Genomic DNA, 7,111 nt, shown 5'->3' on the forward strand with positions numbered 1-7,111 from the left:
TTGAGATAAATGCTTATGAACCTGATGTACATTTTTCGTATATGCTTATTTGACAAGGTGTAGACTTGACAAAAATATGAAAATGAGCACTAGTTTGATTTGAATGCCATGTAACAAGTGTTTAATTGCCATAATGATTATTGTTGACATGTTTAAGAGTTTAAATGTGATAAAACATTGTACACATTTTCGTATGTAAAAGTGTAGAATTGTTATTGTTAAAAAATGTGTATAAAATGTGTTATGAATTGAACATGTCATCATAATTGTTTTAAGTTATTATTTTGCTAACACTAATGCATATTTGGATGCACAATTTTTGTGTTTAATGTGTTTTACAGAGAGCCGATACTGGAGGTTCAGGTGCATCATCGTCCAGGCAACCAGAGCCCGAACCGGAAATGTTTCATGAACAAGAACAACATATGCAACAAGAAGAAGAAGAACAGGAGGAGCAACATATTCCATATCACGATCAAGATCAATTATTCATGAATCAGTTTCGTCAATTCGCTCCACATCAAAGGATTCTGAGCTTAGACATTAATGAAGATCAGTTACACCCAAATCTGAGATTTGATCGATGTTGGATAGAGTATCCAGATTATCAAAAGAATATGCACATTCTCTACTTTAAGGTTGTTGAAATGCCAAGGGCAATTGACTGGGTACCTTTGGAAACAGTTGACCATGCCGAACCGATTCGGGAATTATTGGTGCAAAGGTATGGTAATTCTCAGTTTAACGATTGGATGCGCCTATTTTCCATTCGTAGAACCATATATAGGGAATGGTGTATAGAATTACTTAGTACTATTAAGTTAAACAGTGATGTTAGGAGGATAGATGATAGAAGCTTTATTAGATTTCTGTTAGGTGGACGAATGTACAGAATGTCCATGATAGATTTAGCTAGGGCCTTACAGATTTACACCCCTGCTGAACTTTTGAGCCCCGACTGTAATAGCCTGATTGCCCAAGGAGAAAGGGTAGATAGGGAATTTGATATTAACGCCGTCTGGAGGCGTATGTCCCACTTTAATGAATTTCACGCCAGTGGAAATCATACATACTTAGATATAGACAGAGCTGAACTCCGGGTGATTCATAGATTCTTAGCAAACACAATTACACAAAGGGGTAGGAATAAGGAGAAATTGACCGTAAACGATTTGTTCTACCTCAAGTGTATTAGAGACCCGAGGAGTTTCGTTAACATTCCCTATTGTGTTGGTTATTATCTCGCTAATGTAGTTTCGGGGATGAAATCGGGGAGTATTATAGGTGGTGGTATTTTCATTACTCTCATTGGAGAGTATTTAGGTGTGGATAAGCACCAAGGGGGTCCAATGAACGAAATAGAGGACGAAGGTGAAACTATAAGTTCAAACCTTTATCACGGTGCAAGGGTATTATTGATGAGACGTGGTCGGGTACATCGATACGAGGGACCTCAGCGACAGGTAGAAAGAGGTTCGGATGACGAGATGGAGGAGGCGAACAACATTATAGGAGTTGTTCGGGAGACTGCTCTTGATTTAGGCGTTCGTATGGAGGATGAATACATGACGAACTATGATAGGCATATGCAGTACGAGGCATGGCAACGTCGGAATGACTACGAGCATTCCCGGCAACAAGAGCATGGCCGATGGGATTATCATCAGCGCCAAATTATAAGCCAGTTGCAGCCTGGAGAGATGTATTATCCGACCCGACCCGCATACTATCCCGCACATCAGCCAGAAATGAGACCACCCTATGATTCATATGATTATGATGCAGCATACCAGTTCACCTATAATCAGCCATGGAACCCGGACGCGAACATGAATTGGGATCCATATCCTAATTTTCCTCCTAACCCACCTCCTGATCAGTAGAGATAAGTTGGTAATTTTTATTTTTATTATTTTAAACACTTAACATTTTATTACGTTTATGTAATGTTTGATATTTCTATTATTATTGTGTACTAATATTTTTCTTATAATTTGAAAGTGGGATGCCAAAGTTCCATTTCAAATTGCATGTATGATTATATTTGTATTGTATGTATTTTATGTTATGTCCACAACAGGGTAAAAACAACGCATTTTCAAAGACTGGCATTAAGTTCAGCAAAAGCAACTAATTTTGACGACAAGATGCAAAATATATGTGAAATAACAACAAGACGGAATGAACAAATGATGTGCACCATTTATCATTCAGCAAACAAACGCCAATATATTTGGAAACTTTGGTAAAAATTTAATAATTTTCACACAAATCACCCTCAATAATTTAAATTGTTACTGATTTCTTGCAAATGAGGGCATTGCAAGATCTTAAGTGTGGGAAGGGGTTAAATTCTTTCGGATTTTAAAAATTTTTACTTTATACACTTGGTTACCATTAAAAATACTAGTAAAGCAGTAGTTGTATTAGAATCTAGTGCTCTCTGATAAAAAAGAACAGCCCTAGTCTTATATACTGACTACCCAATTCTAGTAAAATTTTTCAATTAAATGAATTCAAATCATGTTTATACATATTTATGAACGATAAAACTAGGTTTTAACACCGAAATTATTGTTACCTCGGAAAGGACATAAATTGAGAAACAAACTAAAATGTTAAAATTCATTTAAAATGGAATAGAGGACGATAAAAAGAAAAATAAAAAGCCAAGTGTGGGAAAATTTACCAAGTTATTTTAAACATATGTCACATATATCTGTAACAAATAACTGAAAATACTTTTGCTTTGGACTAAACTAAACTGTTTTACCCAATGAAAGAAAAGAAGAGATGGATCTACACGATGAATCAATTCCATCATTAAAAGGAAGTAAAGTCTTCCGAAAAAAGAAACGCGCTTCTTGATTTAGGTCATGAAGTTGTCGTCCAGACCAGCTGTAGGTTGACGAAAAATCTAGAAAAGTCATCACTAAAATCAGCAGGAAATCCACGGACCTCAGCATTAAACAGGGTCGCCAAGTGGTCAGATTTATCCTAACCATGAGAAGGATTTATCTCGTACAATGGGGAGGCACCGTGCAAATTAGCTGGATAAGACTAATGAATCAGATCCCCAGAAAGGATAATCTCCTTAAAGATTAAAAATCAGCTTTTAAGACTGATATTACTCAATCCTAGAGATTGACCTTAAAGATTGAGAATTCAAACTCATGGAATTCAATGATATCTAAGCTCGAGCTTAAACGAGAAAATATTTTGATCAAAATTATAAACCGATTTGTTTTCTGAAAACCCTATTTTCAATGCGTTCATTACCATTGAACGTAAAATCCTAGGAATTCACCTGGAATTCATTAGGTCACCTGAACTAAATCGGGTGTCAACCATAAGAACGGTGGTTGCATAGCATGGTCAAAGACAGGACCTTGTGCCAGACCGAAAAATTATAAGGGTGAGCTTTACTATTGCTCCTACCAAGGATAGTAATTGCGTCCGACACGTTATAAGACCATAATCAAAAGCATGTCACGGGACATTGCCTTTAACAGTTGCTTGTTCAACGCTTTCCTTTACAACCGGACGGTAGTTTGCCGAAAGGTAATATACGGAACAAGTAAACTGGACGTGTTGCTTTCCAAATACAAGGTTAGCAAGTGGGTGACACAAAACCGCAAGTTTTGAGCTAAAATTTTCAAATCTGAAACCCACCAAACCCACAAAAATATTTTGCAAACACCGGTAAAGGGTTATTCCGGAAAACTTATCTAGGGTAAAAACTAGATTTAATTTTCAAAAGATCAAATGTTTTCATAAAGATCCAATTTCCTTAATGGATCTAAATTTTTATAGTCATGTGGGACTGTAAACCATATCGTTATTACCATTGTTTATACCGCCGTATAGAAATCACTGATGTACAAAGTATGAAGAATAAAGAAGTGATTCTAGTATTTCAAGACAATATTGCTTGAGGACAAGCAACGCTCAAGTGTGGGAATATTTGATAATGCAAAAAAAGAACATATATTTCATAGCATTATTCCTTAAGAAAGACAAGATTTTAGTTGGTATTGTTCGATTTACAAGCGATATTCGTTTAAATTTTAAAAAGAGAAGATAAAAGGCAGATTCGACAAATTGAAGACAAAAAGGTCCAAAGAGCTAAAAAGTACAAGATACAATTAAAAAGGTTCAAAATATTGATGAGGAACGTCTCAAAATGACAAGAGTACAAGTTACAAGACGCAAAGTACGCGATTTAAAATAATACGCGAGGACGTCCGAAAATCCGGAACCGGGACCTGAGCCAAGAAGAAACGCCCGACGCAACGGACCAAAAATATCTAGTCTACTATGCACAAGAATATAATATAATATATATATAATTATATATAATTATATATTATATATATTATTATTATTATATTACGTCGGCAAGAAGAAAACAAATCAATTTGGCTGGATCCAGGGTGGCCATGCGACTCGCATGGCCAGAGGCACAAATCCATGCGAGTCGCATGGAGTGAAAATGTTGGTCAGGTCCTATATAAAGCCAGTTTTCTGCCGAGTTTTAAACACATAATTTTAATCTCTCTCAATATATACGATATATATATATATATAATTTATATTTTAATTTTAATTTTAATTTTAAATCCTAATAATAAGGGTATGTTAGCGAATGTTGTAAGGGTGTAAGTCGAAATTCTGTCCGTGTAACGCTACGCTATTTTTAATCATTGTAAGTTATGTTCAACCTTTTTATATTAATGTCTCGTAGCTAAGTTATTATTATGCTTATTTAAAACGAAGTAATCATGATGTTGGGCTAATTACTAAAATTGGGTAATTGGGCTTTGTACCATAATTGGGGTTTGGACAAAAGAACGACACTTGTGTAAATTAGACTATGGGCTATTAATGGGCTTTATATTTGTTTAACTAAATGAAAGTTTGTTAATGTTAATATAAAGATTTACAATTGGGCGTCCCTATAAATTACCATATACACTCGATCGGACACGATGGGCGGGGTATCTATATGTACGAATAATCGTTCATTTAACCGGACACGGGAATGGATTAATAGCCACTAGAATAATTAAAACAGGGGTGAAATTACATTCAAGGGTAATTGGTGTAATTGTTAACAAAGTAGTAAAACCTTGGTTTACACGCAGTCGATAACCTGGTGTATTCATTAAACAAAGTATTAAAACCTTGTTACAATTCGAATCCCCAATTAGTTGGAATATTTAACTTCGGGTATAATAATAATTTGACAAGGACACTTGCAATTTATATTTATGACTGATGGACTGTTATGGACAAAAAACCAGACGGACATATTAAATAATCCAGGACAAAGGACAATTAACCCATGGGCATAAAACTAAAATCAACACGTCAAACATCATGATTACGGAAGTTTAAATAAGCATAATTCTTTTATTTCATATTTAATTTCCTTTATTTTATATTTAATTGCACTTCTAATTATCGCACTTTTATTTATTTTATTTTATCGCACTTTTAATTATCGTACTTTTTAATTATCGCAATTTTATTTTCGTTATTTACTTTACGCTTTAATTTAAGTCTTGTATTTATTTTATATTTTACATTAGGTTTTAACTGCGACCAAAGTTTTAAAATCGACAAACCGGTCATTAAACGGTAAAAACCCCCCCTTTATAATAATAATATTACTTATATATATATTTGTATTTTTATAAAAGTAAACTAATATAGCGTTAAGCTTTGTTTAAAGATTTCCCTGTGGAACGAACCGGACTTACTAAAAACTAAACTACTGTACGATTAGGTACACTGCCTATAAGTGTTGTAGCAAGGTTTAAGTATATCCATTCTATAAATAAATAAATATCTTGTGTAAAATTGTATCGTATTTAATAGTTTTTCCTAGTAAAATATAAACTATTTTATATACACCTCGCATGACATCAGATGTTATGAACATCATTACTACCTCAAGTTCCTTGGATAAACCTACTGGAAATGAGAAAAATAGATCTAGCTTTAAAGGATCCTTGGATGGCTTGAAAGTTCTTGAAGCAGAATCATGACACGAAAACAATCTCAAGTAAGATTTCCACTCGAAATAAGATTGTTATAGTTATAGAAATTGAATTAAAGTTTAAATATGATTATTACCTTGTATTATAAAGATAACCTACTGTAAGTAACAAAGGTTTCTTGATCTTGGATGATTACTTGGAATGGATTTAGAAAACTTGGAAGTAAACTTGCAATCTTGGAAGTATTCTTGATTTTATGAAACTAGAACTTTTGGAATTTATGAAGAACACTTAGAACTTGAAGATAGAACTTGAGAGAGATCAATTAGATGAAGAAAATTGAAGAATGAAAGTGTTTGTAGGTGTTTTTGGTCATTGGTGTATGGATTAGATATAAAGGATATGTAATTTTGTTTTCATGTAAATAAGTCATGAATGATTACTCATCTTTTTGTAATTTTATGAGATATTTCATGCTAGTTGCCAAATGATGGTTCCCACATGTGTTAGGTGACTCACATGGGCTGCTAAGAGCTGATCATTGAAGTATATATACCAATAGTACATACATCTAAAAGCTGTGTATTGTACGAGTACGAATACGGGTGCATACGAGTAGAATTGTTGATGAAACTGAACGAGGATGTAATTGTAAGCATTTTTGTTAAGTAGAAGTATTTTGATAAGTGTATTGAAGTCTTTCAAAAGTGTATAAATACATATTAAAACACTACATGTATATACATTTTAACTGAGTCGTTAAGTCATCGTTAGTCGTTACATGTAAGTGTTGTTTTGAAACCTTTAAGTTAACGATCTCAATTAATATTGTTAACCCATTGTTTATTATATCTAATGAGATGTTAAATTAATATATTATCATGATATTATGATATATTAATATATCTTAATATGATATATATACATTTAAATGTCGTTACAACGATAATCGTTACATATATGTCTCGTTTCGAAATCCTTAAGTTAGTAGTCTTGTTTATATGTATATAACTCATTGTTAATATACTTATGGAGATACTTACTTATCATAATCTCATGTTAACCATATGTATATCCATATATATATCGTCATGTCGTTTTTACAAATT

Source organism: Rutidosis leptorrhynchoides, chromosome 11 (assembly GCF_046630445.1).
Source record: "Rutidosis leptorrhynchoides isolate AG116_Rl617_1_P2 chromosome 11, CSIRO_AGI_Rlap_v1, whole genome shotgun sequence".
NCBI lineage: Eukaryota > Viridiplantae > Streptophyta > Magnoliopsida > Asterales > Asteraceae > Rutidosis > Rutidosis leptorrhynchoides.